The sequence below is a fragment of the Cryptomeria japonica genome, unplaced genomic scaffold (genome assembly GCF_030272615.1).
Source record: "Cryptomeria japonica unplaced genomic scaffold, Sugi_1.0 HiC_scaffold_151, whole genome shotgun sequence".
Classification (NCBI taxonomy): domain Eukaryota; kingdom Viridiplantae; phylum Streptophyta; class Pinopsida; order Cupressales; family Cupressaceae; genus Cryptomeria; species Cryptomeria japonica.
The window spans coordinates 127,501-142,500 of record NW_026728973.1 but is presented as its reverse complement, the minus strand read 5'-3'; the positions used below and the strand labels follow the sequence as shown (position 1 = coordinate 142,500).

At 59.8% G+C, this 15,000-nt stretch overlaps 1 non-coding gene across 1 annotated transcript; it reads right to left on the bottom strand.

Moving 5' to 3' along the window:
* Positions 1-3,363: 3,363 nt before the first annotated feature.
* LOC131866608 (5S ribosomal RNA) lies at positions 3,364-3,482 on the bottom strand. Its single transcript, XR_009365209.1, has one exon. It is a non-coding gene; the product is annotated as a 5S ribosomal RNA (ribosomal RNA).
* Positions 3,483-15,000: the final 11,518 nt, after the last annotated feature.

Sequence of the window (15,000 nt, the reverse complement as noted above, 5' to 3'; positions counted from 1 at the left end):
CGGAGCCCGGTTTGCCCCGGGTGTGCACCTCGGGTGGGCACCTTGGTGCGCATGCCTTGCCTGGGCTGCGCACCAGGGCGGGCTCAAGATGGCACCCGCGTTCCTTTTTTTTCACTATCTTTCAAAACGGAAATTTTAAAATCTCATTTTTTTTTGCCTTTTTCTGGAAATTAGTGAAGGCAGCGCATCAAAGGTGCGCACCTCGCTGCCCACCACGGTGCGCAACGCCGGTGGGCACCCGGGAGTGCTTCGAAGTGTGCTCCAAGGTGCTGCGTGCACGTTGTCGGAGCCCGGTTTGCCCCGGGTGCGCACCTCGCGTGCACCTTCGTCGGGGTGGGCACCTTGGCTGGGTTTGCCCCGGCTGCGCTCCGAAGCGGGGTTATTGGAGCGCCGCCTCTTTTTTTGTCGGAGCGTTTGGTGGGGTTTCTCGCATTGGCTCTTCCGAGGCCCGGTTGCCACCCTGGCGCGCACGAAGTCGGAAGTAGGGTTAATTGCCCGGGTGCGCACCTTTGCCAGGGTGGGCACCTTACCTGGGCTGCGCACCAGGGCGGGCTCAAGATGGCACGCGCGTTCCGTTTTTTTCACTATCTTTCAAAACGGAAATTTTAAAATCTCCTTTTTTTTTTGCCTTTTCTGGAAATTAGTGAAGGCAGCGCATCAAAGGTGCGCACCTCGCTGCCCACCTTGGTGTGCTCTGAGGTGCGCACCCGGGAGCGCTACGAAGTGTGCTCCAAGGTGCGGCGTGCACGTTGTCGGAGCCCGGTTTGCCCCGGGTGCGCACCTCGCCTGCACCTTGGCCGGGGTGGGCACCTTGGCTGGGTTTGCCCAGGGTGCGCTCCGAAGCGGGGTTACTGGAGCGCCCCCTCTTTTTTTGTCAGAGCGTTTGGTGGGGTTTCTCGCATTGGCTCTTCCCAGGCCCGGTTGTTGGGTGCGCTCCCACCCTGGCGCGCGCGAAGTTGGAAGTTGGGTTAATTGCCCGGGCGCGCACCTTCGCCAGGGTGGGCACCTTGGTGCGCACACCTTGGCTGGGCTGCGCACCAGGGCGGGCTCAAGATGGCACCAGCATTCCCTTTTTCTCACTATCTTTCAAAACGGAAATTTTAAAATCTCGTTTTTTTTTTGCCTTTTATGGAAATTAGTGAAGGCATCGCATCAAAGGTGCGCACCTCGCTGCCCACCTTGGTGTGCTCCGAGGTGCCCACCACGGTGCGCAACGCCGGTGCGAACCCGGGAGCGCCCCGATGTGTGCTCCAAGGTGCGGCGTGCACGAAGTCGGACCCCGGTTTGCCCCGGGTGCGCACCTCGCGTGCACCTTGGTGCGCACACCTTGGCTGGGTTGCGCGGCCTGGTGGGCACCATGGTGCGCACCAAGGAGCGCTCCGAAGTGTGCTCCAAGGTGCGGCGTGCACGAAGTCGGAGCCCGGTTTGCCCCGGGTACGCACCTCGCGTGCACCTTCGCCGGGGTGGGCACCTCGGCTGGGTTGCGCGCCCTGGTGCGCACCAAGGAGCGCTCCGAAGTGTGCTCCAAGGTGCGGCGTGCACGAAGTCGGAGCCCGGTTTGCCCCGGGTGCGCACCTTCGCCGCGGTGCGCACCATGGCGTGCACGAAGTCGGAGCCCGGTTTGCCCCGGGTGCGCACCTCGCGTGCACCTTCGGCGGGGTTGCGCGCCCTGGTGGGCACCATGGTGCGCACCAAGGAGCGCTCCGAAGTGTGCTCCAAGGTGCGGCGTGCACGAAGTCGGAGCCCGGTTTGCCCCGGGTGCGCACCTCGCGTGCACCTTCGGCGGGGTTGCGCGCCCTGGTGGGCACCATGGTGCGCACCAAGGAGCGCTCCGAAGTGTGCTCCAAGGTGCGGCGTGCACGAAGTCGGAGCCCGGTTTGCCCCGGGTGCGCACCTCGCGTGCACCTTCGCCGCGGTGGGCACCATGGCGTGCACGAAGTCGGAGCCCGGTTTGCCCCGGGTGCGCACCTCGCGTGCACCTTCGCCGGGGTGGGCACCTCGGCTGGGTTGCGCGCCCTGGTGCGCACCAAGGAGCGCTCCGAAGTGTGCTCCAAGGTGCGGCGTGCACGAAGTCGGAGCCCGGTTTGCCCCGGGTGCGCACCTCGCGTGCACCTTCGCCAGGGTGGGCACCTCGGTGCGCACACCTTCTCAATGTTTTCTTGCCTTTTCTGGAAATTGGTGAAGGCAGCGCATCAAAGGTGCGCACCTCGGTGTGCTCCGAGGTGCGAACCCGAGAGCGCTCCGAGGTGCCCACGAAGTCGAAAGTCGGGTTAATTGCATTGTTTTCCCCGGGTGCGCTCCGAGGTGCGCAACATCGGCGCGCACCAAGGAGGGCTCCGAAGTGTGCTCCAAGGTGCGCACGATGGCGTGCACCTCTGGTGCGCACGATTCGGAGCTCGGTTTGACCGGGGTGCGCACACCTTGGCTGGGTTGCGCACCTTTTGTGCGCTCCAAGGTGCGCACGAAGTCGGAGCTCGGTTTGCCCCGGGTGCGCACCTTCGCCAGGGTGCGCACCTTGATGCGCACGCCTTGGCTGGGCTGCGCACCTTGGTGGGCGCCATGGTGCGCACCTTTCGTGCGCTCCAAGGTGCGCACGAAGTCGGAGCTCGGTTTGCCCCGGGTGCGCACCTTGGTGGGCGCCATGGTGCACTCCGAGGTGCCCAAGATTGGTGCGCACCAAGGAGCGCTCCGAAGTGCGCTCCAAGGTGCGCGCGAAGTCGAAAGTTGGGTTAATTGTCCGGTTTGCCTCGGGTGCGCACCTTGCGTGCACCTTCGCCAGGGTGGGCGCCTTGGTGCGCACACCTTGGCTGGGCTGCGCACACCTTGGCACCCGCGTTTCCTTCATTTTAAATTTTTTTTTTTTACAATCTCTCAAGTGGGAAATTCTATAATCTCAACTTTTTTTGCCTTTTCAGGAAACTTTTGAATGGAGCGCATCATTGGTGCGCTCCGAAGTGTGCTCCAAAGCTCTCTCCAGCTGCGTGCACCTGCCCTGGCCGCGCACCCGGCCCCGCCCAGCTTCGCTCACCTGTCCCGGGCGTCTGGTGCGGAACCTTAGAGTAAGAAACATCACCGTGCACCTTGGCCAACGTGCGCGACTCGACCGAGCGCGCACTGGCCGAGGTGCACACCGATTTCACCTGGGTGCGCGCGCAGCACCTCGGGCGCACCGGGGTGCGCGCACAACGCCCGGGTTGCACCGTGGCCTGTGTGCTCGGGGTGCCTCGGGTGCGCGCTCGGTGTCGCCCCCGCGCGCGCGGTAGTGCGGGCAGCGCACCCCGGCCCGGCCCGGCCCCGACGAGAACGCAAACGGGCAAAAGGTTTATTCAAATAGCATTGCGACGCCCGGCGAAAAACTAAAAAAGGGTGCAACACCGGGACTTCCCGGGAGGTCACCCATCCCAGTACTACTCCGGCCCAAGCGCGCTTAACTGCGGAGTTCTGATGGGATCCGGTGCACTAATGCTGGTATGATCGCACCCGTTATGAGCTTGTCGCAGTGTGTACTTAGCAAACCGCGACCCACGTGCGAATCCACCCCGGCCACCCACCCCCGTCGAGGTGCACACCCTCCCTCGCGAAGTGCGCCCCGTTCGCCAAGTGTGAGCCCTGCCCGGGTGCGCGCACCTTGCTAGGGCGTCGGGTGTGCACCCGGCCCGGCCTACGTGCGTGCACCTGGAGGGGGCGTCGTGTGCGTGCAGTGTCCCGTCTGCAACGCGGTGCCCACACACCACCTCGGGCGCAACGACCTGCGCTCACATGTGGGCCGAGTGCACCTTGGTGCATGTTCGGGGCGCCTCGGGTGCACGCTCGATCTTGCCCCGGTGCACCAAGGCGCTCGGTTTGCCCCGGGTGCGCACTTGGTGCAAGGTGGGCACCCAAAATAGGGATCAAGCACCAAAACACAAGTTTCGGGATGCAAAATGGGACCCAAGGACCACAAATGCGTTCCAAGACCCATGATGGGTCCACGAGAACAAAAATGTGTTCCGAGACTTAATAAACAAATATTGGGTTTTAGGAGAAGAAACATGCTCTGATGCCCAAAACGAGAATCGACCCCGAAAAGGCCACAGGCCAAAAGTGGGATGCGAGACAAAAAAAAATGGGACCCGAGGACCAAAATTGGGTTCCCAGGTCGAAGACAGGGCAACCGGACAAGAAACGACCTCTAAGGCTCGAAATGAGTCCCGACGACTAAAACTTGACAAGAAGCACCCATCAGGCACCCAACTCGACACCCATGGGATGCCGACCCACCCGGGCTTCCACCTAGCACACCTTGGCACCCACCCACCCTCGCACCCAACCTCGCACCCAACTTAGCACCTTTGAACCCACATTGGCACTCACCCTGACCCTGGCACCTTGGAACCCACATTGGCACTCACCTTGACCCTGGCACCCACCTTTGCACTCACCTTGGGACCCACCCTGGCTCCCACCTCGGCACCCACCCAGACACCCACCTTGGTTCCTTGGCACCCACCTTGGATCCTTGGCACCCACCCCGACACCCACCTTGGCACGCAACTTGGCTACTTGCCACCCACCTTGGCTCCTTGACGCCCACCCCGACAACCACCCCGTGACCTACCCTGGCTAGGGTTGGTGCACACCCACCCTGGTGCCCACCTTGGCACCCACCCTATGACCCACCTTGGCACGCACCTTAGTACCCACCCCGTTACCCACCCTAGGACCCACCCCGTGACCCACCTTGGCCAGGGTGGGTGCACCCACCCTGGTGCCCACCTTGGCACCCACCCATCCTAGCACCCAGCCTGTGACCGGGCTTGGAACCCAACCTTGCACCCGCACCCGTCTTGGCCAGTGTGGGTGCGCACCCATCCTGGCACCCACGTTGTGACACACCCTTTAACCCACGCACCCTAGCACCCACGTTGGCACCCACCTTGGAACCCAACCTAGCAACTTGGCACCCACCCCGTGACCCACCTTGGCATCCACCATAGCAGTCGCCGACTTGGCACCCACCTCGGCACCCACCTTGACACTTGTGGACCCACCTTGCCACTCACCCTAGCATCGACCCATCCTAGCACCCACCCTGGCACCTTTGCACCCTAGCACTCACCCATCCTAGCACCTAACCTGTGACCCACCTTGACACTCACCCTCGCACCCACCTTGGAACCCAACCTAGCACCCACCCACCCTGACACCAACCCTAGCACCTACCCACCCTTGCACCCACCCTGTGACCCATCTTGGCACCCACCCATCCTACCACTCAACCTATCACCCACCTTCTCACCCACCTTGGCATCCACCTTAGCACCCACCCACACTGGCACCTTGGCACCCACCTCGGGCAAGGTGGGTGCACACCCACCCTGGCACCCAATTTAGAACCCACCGAGCATGTTACCCACCTTGGCACCCACATTGCAGCCCACCCTAGTACCCACCCTATGACCCACATTGGCATCCACACCCTAGCACCCAGGCACCTCGACACCCGCCTTGACACCCACCCTAGCACTGAACCTGTGACCCACCTTGGAACTCACCCTAGAACCCACCCACCCTGTGAACCACCTTGGCATCCACCTTAGCACCCACCCACCTTGGCACCCACTCTAGCACTCACCCATCCTAACACCCAACTTGTTACCCACCTTGGCACCCGCCCTCGCGTCCACCTTGAAACCCACCCTAGCACCCACCCACGCAGGAGCCCACCTTGGCACCCAACCTAACACCCACGCATCCTGGCACCCAACTTGTGACCCACCTTGGAACCCACCCTAGTACCCACCTTTGAACCCACTATATCACCAACCCACCTTGGCACCCACCCTATGACCCTCTTTGGAATCCACCCTAGCACGCACCCACCCTGGCACCCACCATGGAGCGCACCCTAGCACCCACCCACCTCGGCACGCACCTCAACACCCACCTTGGTGTGCGCACTGCGCCAACCTCTCAAAGACCCTATGTGGTGCGCTCCAAAGTGTACACCTTTGGTGCGCTCCAAGGTGCGCACCTTTGGTGCACACCGAGGTGCACACCAAAGTGTGCACCGAGGTGAGCACCAAAGTGCACTCCAGGGTGCACACCAAGGCGTGCACCTTTGGTGCGGTCAATGCAAACGAATTCGGAAGTTGGGGTCGATGTCCTAATCGCTGCTGCAGACTACACGTATGAGAATCGGACAAATAGCTTTATATAGGGGAGGTGTTGCGTTTGATGGGTCGACTCCCCTGGTTGTGTGCACTGCACCAACTTCAAAGACCCTGTCTTGTTTAAGAAGTCAAAAGTTGGGGTGGATGTCCTAATCATTGCTGCAGTCTACGCATGTATGAGAATCAGACAAATAGCTTATATAGGGGAGGTGTTGCATTCGGTGGGTTGACTCCCCTGGTTGTGCGCACTGCGCCAACCTCAAAGACCCCGCATAGCAGAAGAAGTCGGAAGTCGGATTTTGGTGAGCACCAAGGCGTGCACCTTTGGTGCGGTCAACGCAGACGAATTCAGAAGTTGGGGTGGATGTCCTAATCGTTGTTGCAGGCTACACATGTATGAGAATCAGACAAATAGCTTATATAGGGGAGGTGTTGGGTTTGATGGGTCAACTCCCTTGGTTGTGCGCATTACGCCAACCTCAAAGACCTTGTTTTCGTTAAGAAGTCAAAAGTTGGGGTCAATGTCCTAATGGCTCCTGCAGGCTACACATGTATGAGAATCGGACAAATAGCTTATATAGGGGAGGTGTTGGGTTTGATGGGTCGACTCCCCTGGTTGTGCGCATTACGTCAACCTCAAAGACCTTGTTTTCGTTAAGAAGTCAAAAGTTGGGGTCGATGTCCTAATTGCTCCTGTAGACTACACATGTATGAGAATCAGACAAATAGCTTATATAGGGGAGGTGTTGGGTTTGATGGGTTGACTCCCCTAGTTGTTCGCATTACACCAACCTCAAAGACCTTGTTTTCGTTTAGAAGCCGAAAGTTGGGGTCGATGTCCTAATTGCTCCTGCAGGCTACGCATGTATGAGAATCAGACAAATAGCTTATATAGGGGAGGTGTTGGGTTTGATGGGTCGACTCCCCTGGTTGTGCGCATTGCGCCAACCTCAAAGACCCTGCATTGCGGATGAAGTCGAAAGTCAGAGTTTGGTGTGCTACAAGGTGTGGTCGAAGGTGCTCACCTAGGTGTGCACCTTTGGAGCACAGGAAAAGTGCCCTCCAAAAGTGCGCACCTTTGGAGTGCACAAAAGTGCCCTCCAAAAGTGCGCACCTTTGGAGCGCAGAAAAGTGCCCTCCAAAAAGTGCCCTCCAAAAGTGCGCACCTTTGGAGCGCAGAAAAGTGCCCTCCAAAAAGTGCCCTCCAAAAGTGCGCACCTTTGGAGCGCAGAAAAGTGCCCTCCAAAAAGTGCCCTCCAAAAGTGCGCACCTTTGGAGCGCAGAAAAGTGCCCTCCAAAAAGTGCCCTCCAAAAGTGCGCACCTTTGGAGCGCAGAAAAGTGCCCTCCAAAAAGTGCCCTCCAAAAGTGCGCACCTTTGGAGCGCAGAAAAGTGCCCTCCAAAAAGTGCCCTCCAAAAGTGCGCACCTTTGGAGCGCAGAAAAGTGCCCTCCAAAAAGTGCCCTCCAAAAGTGCGCACCTTTGGAGCGCAGAAAAGTGCCCTCCAAAAAGTGCCCTCCAAAAGTGCGCACCTTTGGAGCGCAGAAAAGTGCCCTCCAAAAAGTGCCCTCCAAAAGTGCGCACCTTTGGAGCGCAGAAAAGTGCCCTCCAAAAGTGCGCACCTTTGGAGCGCACAAAAGTGCCCTCCAAAAGTGCGCACTTTTGGTGCGCACCAAGGCGCTGGTTCGGTCGTTGCAGGCGAGTTCGGAAGTTGGGGTCGATGTCCTGAGCGGAGGTGCAAACTACACAGGTGTCGGAATCGGACAAATAGCTTATATAGGGGAGGTGTATGCTTCGATGGGTCGACTCCCCAGGTTGAGCGCACCGCGCCAACCTCAAAGACCCTACGGTATGGATGAAGTCGGAAGTTGGGTCCGATGACCGATTCGATTAGTAGGTATGCTCATGAGGTCGGAATTTGGGTCCGATGACCTGCCATGTGCAGGAAGGCGAATGTTGACACTGTGCGTTGCAAGGTGCACACCAAGGCGCTGGTGCGGTCTTTTTAGTCGAGTTCGGAAGTTGGGGTCGATGTCCTGATCGGAGGTGCAAGCTACACAGGTGTGGGAATCGGACAAATAGCTTATATAGGGGAGGTGTATGCTTCGTTGGGTCGACTCCCCGGGTTGAGCGCACCGCGCCAACCTCAAAGACCCTACGGTATGGATGAAGTCGGAAGTTGGGTCCGATGACCGATTCGATATGTAGGCATACTCGCGAGGTCGGAATTTGGGTCCGATGACCTGCCACGTGCAGGAAGGCGAATGTTGGCACTGTGCGTTGCAAGGTGCGCACCAAGGCGCTGGTTCGGTCGTTGGAGGCGAGTTCGGAAGTTGGGGTCGATGTCTTGATCGGAGGTGCAAACTACACAGGTGTGGGAATCGGACAAATAGCTTATATAGGGGAGGTGTATGCTTCGTTGGGTCGACTCCCCGGGTTGAGCGCACCGCGCCAACCTCAAAGACCCTACGGTATGGATGAAGTCGGAAGTTGGGTCCGATGACCGATTCGATATGTAGGCATACTCGCGAGGTCGGAATTTGGGTCCGATGACCTGCCATGTGCAGGAAGGCGAATGTTGGGACTGTGCGTCGCAAGGTGCGCACCAAGGCGCTGGTGCCGTCGTTGCAGTCGAGTTCGGAAGTTGGGGTCGATGTCCTGGTCAGAGGTGCAAACTACACAGGTGTGGGAATCGGACAAATAGCTTATATAGGGGAGGTGTATGCTTCGATGGGTCGACTCCCTGGGTTGAGCGCACCGCGCCAACCTCAAAGACCCTACAGTATGGATGAAGTCGGAAGTTGGGTCCGATGACCGATTCGATACGTAGGCATATTGGCGAGGTCTGAATTTGTGTCCGATGACCTGCCATGCGCAGGAAGGCGGAATTTGGGTCCGATGACCGAGTTGATGGCGTGCCATGCGCAGAAAGGCGGAATTTGGGTCCGATGACCGAGTTGATGTTGATGGCCCGCCATGCACAGGAAGGCGGAATTTGGGTCCGATGACCGATTTGAAGGCGTGCCATACGCAAAAAGGCGGAGTTTGGGTCCGATGACCGAGTTGATATTGATGGCCCGCCATGCGCAGGAAGGCGGAATTTGGGTCCGATGACCTGACATACGCATGGAGTCCGACTCGGGGGCCGATGTTCGATTCGATGACTTGCATTGTGGGTAAAGTCGGAAGTTGTGGTCTTTGACCCGATTCGATGACCAGACTTCGGCTGCTTGAGAATCGGACAAATAACTTATATAGGGGAGGTAGTGTTCTCGAGCATCCTCCCCCCGTGCCCGTTTATGTCGATTGATGCTGGTGCTCGACTGGTTGGAGCGCTCGGATGCAAAAATCTTGCACCAGGATTTATCGATTGTGATGGACACGGCAAGTCTCCTGATTGCTATGCAGGAGCTCATCGTGAATCTCTATGCGGCCTTGGTATGGACTCGACCTGCGGAATGGTTCGGCAATGGTAGTCGCTCCAACACGTCCTTGCAATGGCCACAGAGGTGATTCGACTAGAGCTCCAGTCTAGCTTTTGGGTTGCTTGGCGGACTGGTATAGCCGCGATCGAGTTCCGGCCATGAACGTTTTAGATAGCTCTTGGGCTTTCTGGGACGGAAGTCGGAAGTTTGGGCTGTTGTCCGATTTGATGACCATTCTTCGGATGTGTGAGAATCGGACAAATAACTTATATAGGGGACTGTGTTGTCTCACGCAGCCCCCTCCGTGCCCCTCTATCTCGACCGATGTTGGTGCTTGAAAGGGTTGGGATCGCTCGGATTTATAAACGTGCACCACCATTTGTCGAGTGTGAGGGACGCGGCAGGTCTCCTAAATGCTATGCGGGCGCTCTCTGAGAATCTCTATCCGGCCTCGACACAGACTAGTCTTGCTGAATGGTTTGGCACTGGTAGTCGATCCAACACGTCGTTGTTGTGGCCGCCTAGGCGATTCGATTCGAGCCCCCGTCTAGCTTTTGGGTTGCTTGGCGGATTTTGCCCTATCCGCAAGTGAGCTCGGTCCCTAAACGTTCGAGAAACCCGATTGCTATGCGCCGACTCTCTTTCTTGCGAGCCTCCATCTAGCTTTTGGGTCTCTACGGAACGGAAGTCGGAATCTGGGACCGTTGTTTGATTCGACGAGGCAGACTACGGTTGTGCGAGAATCGGACAAATAACTTATATAGGGGAGGTGTTGACTGGAGCATTCTCCCCCGTGCCCCTCTAACTCGACCAATGCTGGCGCTCGAACGGTGGTAGCGCTCGGATTTTCATTGAGCGCCAGCATTGGTCGATTTAGAGGGGCATGCGAGATTCCCGAATGCTATGCGAGGGCTCTAACGGAAATGTCTATTGGTTTCGGTATGGATGCAATTGCGAGTGGTTCGGCAAAGGTAGTCGTTCCGATGCGTCCATGTCGTGGCCAAATCGATAATTCGATTTGAGCCCTCGTATAGCATTTGGGTCTCTCGATGTGATTCCGCATTCCAGTCCCTTTGGGCACTGCTTGAGCCGCATCCCAGGGGGTTCCCTTCCCAATAATCTGCCTCGCAACCCGATTGCTATGCGGTGAGGCTCCTCGGCCGCCTCGGAACTATCTGTGTATCAGACGCATCGCGGGATAAGGGGTTGGCAACGGTAGTCGCCCCAAGCGCGTCCGATGCTTGGACCATTCCGAGGCGGCCCTGAAGCCTCTTCCGTCTAGCCGTTGGGTCCTTCTCGCCGCATCCCTCGCCTCGCACCCCGATTGCTATGCGGTGAGGCTCCTCGGCCGCCTCGGAACTATCTGTGTATCGGACGCGTCGCGGGATAAGGGGTTGTCACTGGTAGTCGCCCCAAGCGCGTCCGATGCTTGGACCATTCCGAGGCGGCCCTGAAGCCTCTTCCGTCTAGCCGTTGGGTCCTTCTCGCCGCATCCCTCGCCTCGCACCCCGATTGCTATGCGGTGAGGCTCCTCGGCCGCCTCGGAACTATCTGTGTATCGGACGCGTCGCGGGATAAGGGGTTGTCATTGGTAGTCGCCCCAAGCGCGTCCGATGCTTGGACCATTCCGAGGCGGCCCTGAAGCCTCTTCCGTCTAGCCGTTGGGTCCTTCTCGCCGCATCCCTCGCCTCGCACCCCGATTGCTATGCGGTGAGGCTCCTCGGCCGCCTCGGAACTATCTGTGTATCGGACGCGTCGCGGGATAAGGGGTTGTCACTGGTAGTCGCCCCAAGCGCGTCCGATGCTTGGACCATTCCGAGGCGGCCCTGAAGCCTCTTCCGTCTAGCCGTTGGGTCCTTCTCGCCGCATCCCTCGCCTCGCACCCCGATTGCTATGCGGTGAGGCTCCTCGGCCGCCTCGGAACTATCTGTGTATCGGACGCGTCGCGGGATAAGGGGTTGTCACTGGTAGTCGCCCCAAGCGCGTTCGATGCTTGGACCATTCCGAGGCGGCCCTGAAGCCTCTTCCGTCTAGCCGTTGGGTCCTTCTCGCCGCATCCCTCGCCTCGCACCCCGATTGCTATGCGGTGAGGCTCCTCGGCCGCCTTGGAACTATCTGTGTATCGGACGCGTCGCGGGATAAGGGGTTGTCACTGGTAGTCGCCCCAAGCGCGTCCGATGCTTGGACCATTCCGAGGCGGACCCGAAGCCTCTTCCGTCTAGCCGTTGGGTCCTTCTCGCCGCATCCTTCGCCTCGCACCCCGATTGCTATGCGGTGAGGCTCCTCGGCCGCCTCGGAACTATCTGTGTATCGGACGCGTCGCGGGATAAGGGGTTGTCACTGGTAGTCGCCCCAAGCGCGTCCGATGCTTGGACCATTCCGAGGCGGACCCGAAGCCTCTTCCGTCTAGCCGTTGGGTCCTTCTCGCCGCATCCCTCGCCTCGCACCCCGATTGCTATGCGGTGAGGCTCCTCGGCCGCCTTGGAACTATCTGTGTATCGGACGCGTCGCGGGATAAGGGGTTGTCACTGGTAGTCGCCCCAAGCGCGTCCGATGCTTGGACCATTCCGAGGCGGACCCGAAGCCTCTTCCGTCTAGCCGTTGGGTCCTTCTCGCCGCATCCCTCGCCTCGCACCCCGATTGCTATGCGGTGAGGCTCCTCGGCCGCCTTGGAACTATCTGTGTATCGGACGCGTCGCGGGATAAGGGGTTGTCACTGGTAGTCGCCCCAAGCGCGTCCGATGCTTGGACCATTCCGAGGCGGACCCGAAGCCTCTTCCGTCTAGCCGTTGGGTCCTTCTCGCCGCATCCCTCGCCTCGCACCCCGATTGCTATGCGGTGAGGCTCCTCGGCCGCCTTGGAACTATCTGTGTATCGGACGCGTCGCGGGATAAGGGGTTGTCACTGGTAGTCGCCCCAAGCGCGTCCGATGCTTGGACCATTCCGAGGCGGCCCCGAAGCCTCTTCCGTGTAGCCGTTGGGTCGTTCTCGCCGCATCCCTCGCCTCGCACCCCGATTGCTATGCGGTGAGGCTCCTCGGCCGCCTTGGAACTATCTGTGTATCGGACGCGTCGTGGGATAAGGGGTTGTCACTGGTAGTCGCCCCAAGCGCGTCCGATGCTTGGACCATTCCGAGGCGGCCCCGAAGCCTCTTCCGTGTAGCCGTTGGGTCCTTCTCGCCGCATCCCTCGCCTCGCACCCCGATTGCTATGCGGTGAGGCTCCTCGGCCGCCTTGGAACTATCTGTGTATCGGACGCGTCGCGGGATAAGGGGTTGTCACTGGTAGTCGCCCCAAGCGCGTCCGATGCTTGGACCATTCCGAGGCGGACCTGAAGCCTCTTCCCTCTAGCCGTTGGGGCTTTCTCGCCGCATCCCTCGCCTCGCACCCTGATTGCTATGCTGTGAGGCTCCTCGGCCGCCTTGGAACTATCTGTGTATCGGACGCATCGCGGGATAAGGGGTTGGCAGTGGTAGTCGCCCCAAGCGCATCCGATGCTTGGACCATTCCGAGGCGGCCCTGCAGCCTCTTCCGTCTAGCCGTTGGGGCCATCTCGCCGCATCCCCCACCTCGCACCACGATTGCTATGCGGTGAGGCTCCTTGGCCGCCTCGGAACTATCTGTGTATCGGACGCATCGCGGGATAAGGGGTTGTCACTGGTAGTCGCCCCAAGCGCGTCCGATGCTTGGACTATTCCGAGGCGGCCCTGCAGCCTCTTCCGTCTAGCCGTTGGGGCCATCTCGCTGCATCCCCCACCTCCTCGGCCGCCTCGGAACTATCTGTGTATCGGACGCATCGCGGGATAAGGGGTTGGCAGTGGTAGTCGCCCCAAGCGCGTCCGATGCTTGGACTATTCCGAGGCAGCCCTGCAGCCTCTTCCGTCTAGCCTTTGGGGCCATCTCGCCGCATCCCTCGCCTCGCACCCCGATTGCTATGCGGTGAGGCTCCTCGGCCGCCTGGGAACTATCTTCGTATCGGACGCATCGCGGGATAAGGGGTTGTCACTGGTAGTCGCCCCAAGCGCGTCCGATGCTTGGACTATTCCGAGGCGGCCCTGTGGCCTCTTCCGTCTAGCCGTTGGGGCCATCTCGCCGCATCCCCCACCTCGCACCCCGATTGCTATGCGGTGAGGCTCTTCGGCCGCCTTGGAACTATCTTCGTATCGGACGCATCGCGGGATAAGGGGTTGTCACTGGTAGTGGCCCCAAGCGCGTCCGATGCTTGGACTATTCCGAGGCGGCCCTGCAGCCTCTTCCGTCTAGCCGTTGGGGCCATCTCGCCGCATCCCCCACCTCGCACCCCGATTGCTATGCGGTGAGGCTCCTCGGCCGCCTTGGAACTATCTTCGTATCGGACGCATCGCGGGATAAGGGGTTGTCACTGGTAGTCGCCCCAAGCGCGTCCGATGCTTGGACTATTCCGACGCGGCCCTGTGGCCTCTTCCGTCTAGCCGTTGGGGCCATCTCGCCGCATCCCCCACCTCGCACCCCGATTGCTATGCGGTGAGGCTCCTCGGCCGCCTTGGAACCATCTTCGTATCGGACGCATCGCGGGATAGGGGGCTGTCACTGGTAGTCGCCCCAAGCGTGTCCGATGCTTGGACCATTCCTAGGCGGCCCTGAAGCCTCTTCCGTCTAGCCGTTGGGGCCTTCCCGCCCCATCCCTCGCCTCGCACCCCCGATTGCTATGCGGTGAGGCTCCTCGGCCGCCTTGGAACCATCTGTGTATCGGACGCATCGCGGGATAAGGGGTTGGCACTGGCAGTCGCCCCAAGCGCGTCCGATGCTTGGACCATTCCGAGGTGGCCCTGAAGCCTCTTCCGTCTAGCCGTTGGGGCCTTCCCGCCCCATCCCTCGCCTCGCACCCCGATTGATATGCGGTGAGGCTCCTCGGCCGCCTTGGAACTATCTGTGTATCGGACGCATCGCGGGATAAGGGGTTGGCACTGGTAGTCGTCCCAATCGCATCCGATGCTTGGACCATTCCGAGGCGGCCCTGCAGCCTCTTCCGTTTAGCCGTCGGGGCCTTCCCGCCGCATCCCTCGCCTCGCATCCCGATTCCTATGCGGTGAGTCTTCTCGGCCGCCGCGGAACTATACCTGTTATTGCTACTGCATCCTTCGGCTGGTAACCTCCTCTGCCGCCTTGGAACGTTCTCTTTGTCGGACGCGTCGCGGGATAAGGGGTTGGCACTGGTAGTCGCCCCAAGCGCGCCCGATGCATAGACCGCTCCGAGTCGACCTTGCTTTCAGCCTCTCACATGCATAGACCTCTCTGAGTCGACCCTGCAGCCTCTCACGTTTAGCCTTTGGAATCTCGCCTCACAACATGATTGCTATCCTTGATGCATCCCTTGCCTCGAGCCCTGATTGCTTTCTTGGCTGCATCCCTCCTCTCCTCACAGCCCGGTTGTCATCACTGCTTCA